Source organism: Silene latifolia, chromosome 7 (assembly GCF_048544455.1).
Source record: "Silene latifolia isolate original U9 population chromosome 7, ASM4854445v1, whole genome shotgun sequence".
In the NCBI taxonomy this organism is placed as follows: Eukaryota; Viridiplantae; Streptophyta; class Magnoliopsida; order Caryophyllales; family Caryophyllaceae; genus Silene; species Silene latifolia.
This window is the reverse complement of record NC_133532.1, coordinates 29479811-29483577: the sequence shown is the minus strand read 5'-3', so window position 1 is coordinate 29483577 and position 3767 is coordinate 29479811.

The window sequence follows — 3767 nt, the reverse complement described above, 5'->3', positions numbered from 1 at the left end:
CTTTACCTATCTTTCGATCTCAGCATAGTTTAGTCATTTTAATTGGTGATCTAACAACTGTCCCTATCTCTCGATCTAATGGGTCAGTCGTATCCTAAACATTCAACTAGTCGTGTGCACTCGATTCGTCGAATAAAGAATTAAAACAATTAAAACGAAAATAAAACCTCACGTGGTCAGTCGATCGACCAGGTATGGCGGTCGATCGACCAACACGCGAATCAGGCCGTGTTCATTATATTGCCGCCTACACTATAATTCCCCTACATCCTAGCACGAATAAATTAGCTACTCATACTAGAGATGATAACAACAATGAGATTAACGAAATAGACAGAAGAATTCATGCTTAAAACGAAAGAACAAACAATTAACAAAAACGATAATATTGGCTTTGGAAACTAACTAACAATTTCTATACTATCAACGCGATAAAGATGAACTGAAAATAGAACAGAAAGAATACCGAAATTGCAGAGGAATGATTAGAAGTACGAATGAAAATCCGACGCAAACCAATATTCCAAACCCTAATTATTGTCTAAAGAACTGAATGTAAAACTAGGTAAATTTTTGAATCCATATCTCTGGAAACTAGGTTACGTTATATAGAAAATATACGTAACACTTATTATCAAAACCTAAACATCATAGGCTTGATTTTCCTCGATCTTTTAATTCTCGTCTGAAGTAGCGGTGTGGTCGATCGGCTGAGCATGGTGGTCGATCGACTGAGATGCAGTGTACAGTAGCTTCTGAGCCCGAGGGTTGGTCGATCGACTGATGGCAGTGGTCGATCGACTGAAGTAGCTGACACTTGACTTCTAATTTCTCGTGTATTTTTCTTTTGGGCCTTGAAATGCGCACCAAGCTCGTTCCTTAAGTGAATCCTTCACCTCAAATGCGATGCAAGGTACTCGGGGACGGATTTAGCTCGATTTCCGCTGAATTCTTCACATTTCTGCAATCATGTACAAAAATACGGAAGTAGACGGAAATAGGGAGAAATGTAGCATAAACTACACAAATGAGCTCTGAAATGCGTGGAAAATAGGATGTAAAATATCATATAAAAGACACGCATCAAACTTCCCCAAACCAAACCCTTGCTTGTCTCCAAGCAAGAACTAGACTCGATCTAATGACCTAATGGAACGAGTTCAATCTCAGAGCGAATTGCAAACTGTAAAGCCTAAACCATTTTAATGCATTAACTAACAATCAATTAGCAATGTGAATCATGCAAACGAGTTATGAAGTCGTTAGAAACTGCTGAACCGTCAACTATAGAGACTTATCAAATTGGACTCTCACGGGTCGCTCATATCACACATAAGTACAGGTGAATATATAAGAGGATAGAAATAATTCGTATTGTAATGACTCTCACCTAACTACGACCTATAAGAACATGCCTGCAATATAATATGAAAGTAATCTCTATGACCGTGCATATGCATTCCAACCAACAAATGACCATGACACATGCCGAGGTATATATGGGATATGTGAGGTAATGGGTAAGAAGAGACAAAACAATTATGGGAATGTGGAGGTATATGTGATCAAGCTAGTACCTAAATAAAACCATATGATAACATCCAACTTCTTGCTCAAAAATCAACAATAAAACGGGTGCTAATTATCAAGCACAAATCCCGCAATCTGCATAATAATTAATCAACTCCCCATAAGATACAAATGCAACATGGGAGCAAAAATCGCCATAAGATAAAAGCTTGAATTATGCGAATTGATTTCTTTTTCAGATCCCAGTCGATCGACCAGAATTGGTAGTCGATCGACTGCTTTGAACATTACAGAACTCTTTTTCTTCTTTTTCGAATCATTTTTTTCTCTTTTTTTTCTTTCAATTTCTTTCTTTCCTTCCTTTCATCTCCCCAACAACATCTCAAACATGAGCATATGCTACCAAAAACTAAGTAATAATCCCAAGAACATAGACTACTAGCTTGACAAGGGCAGGCTAAATGTAGGATGTAGTCATGGGACAAAAAGGCTATTTTTGGCAGTGTGGAGCTTATGGGCAAAAATGAATAAAGGAAAACCTCTACCACATGTGTCAACTAACCACAAACCGAATGCATACAGGTATTAAGCAGATTAAGTTCATATTTATGCACATTTATGTAACATGTCTCATAAGGAGTACTACTCACATTCCTAAATAAACCGGTCATGAATGTCACCAGTTATAGGCTCTAAATCTCAGATATATGATGTAGTTTGCCAAAAATCAAAGTCAAGTCTAAAGCTCAGCAAATAATTTAACGAAAACTCGTAGATATGCATATACGATTCTACTAATAACATGTCAATTAGCAAGGCTTAGGCAAAAATAGACGCAAATGCAATGTCATCATGGAAATACTACCGTTCCGACTCGACCTATATGCTAAAATAAACGTGCATTTTTTTGAAATTTTTGAAATTTTTCAATTTTTTTTGGAATTTTGTATATATAAGAAATGAAATAAACAATGCAAAACAAAAATGTAAACGTGAATGCAAGCAAATGATATGTGACGCAAAACCCTTCCCCAAACCAAATCGCACAATGTCCCCATTGTGCAAAATCATGTAATGAAGAAAAGAGAAACGGGAATTTGCGCGGAAACAAATGAAAATGACATGAAGTGGAAATCGGGGAACTCACAGATTTTAAGCGCAGCAAAAGGAAACCTCCCCAAACCAGCATGAGCTAGGAGGTTTCAGTAGCCAGTAGTGCTACTAATAAGTACCTGAAAAGACAAACAAAGTACCACGCATAAAACCGAGAAAGCAATAAAGAAGCGGTAATTATGTGCAAAGTTACGAAAATGGAAGAAATCAAAAATGAGTCGGGAAATAAAATAGAGTAGAAAACTCCCTTAATCCCGCAAAACGACCCATCACAGCAGGGGAAAGGTCGTGAACAGGTACAGCAGTGGCAGAGGTCGATCGACCATAGATGGCAGTCGATCGACCAAAGTGAACAGGAACAGAAACTCCTGAGATGCGCAACTCAGTCGATCGACCATGTAAGGCAGTCGATCGACTGGGAAAGCTGCTGTAACTTCCTGATTTCTTCGTATTTGCTCAATTACTTGAGCTAATGGGGTCTAAAAACCTGCAATTGCACAATAATACGCGCCCAAAATTGCGCAAAATCCAAACCAAAGTCTAAAGTACTTAAAAATCCTAAGCAATAAAGATAAATGCGAAGTCTCGCGCACACAAAATACGGTAAATAGTCTTAAAAACAATAAAGTAAATGTTTGATAAAGCATTTGATCAACTAATAGTTGATCAAGAACGGCCATGGTATGGCCCACTTGGTCGGCTTCTGGCTACAAGAGGTAGCTTCAACGGTGCTTATCTTCTCAGCTGCACCCTTCTTAGCTTCAACATCCGCCGAACTCAACGGGTCAACAGCCTCTATATCTCCCCAGTCAATGATCTCTTCGGACTCGTCAGAATCCAAATCGGAGTCTCTTACTTTGACCGGCTCGTCATCAACTTCCTCATCAGTGCCATAGCTAAGGCAACCAAGACCGCCTAGTGAAATGATCGGCTCCCTCACAGCTGGAGTAACTTGCGGCTCTTCTTTCCCCAAACCAGTTCCTGTAATATCAGAAATAGACAAATCTTCCTCCAATTTGCTCCCAGTTCGGGGCGGAGGTGTCACAACAGGAGTAGAAATAGAGACAGGCATATCGGGAAGTATAAAATAAGATTTCTTTTCAGAAACCGTATTTCAAGTTACA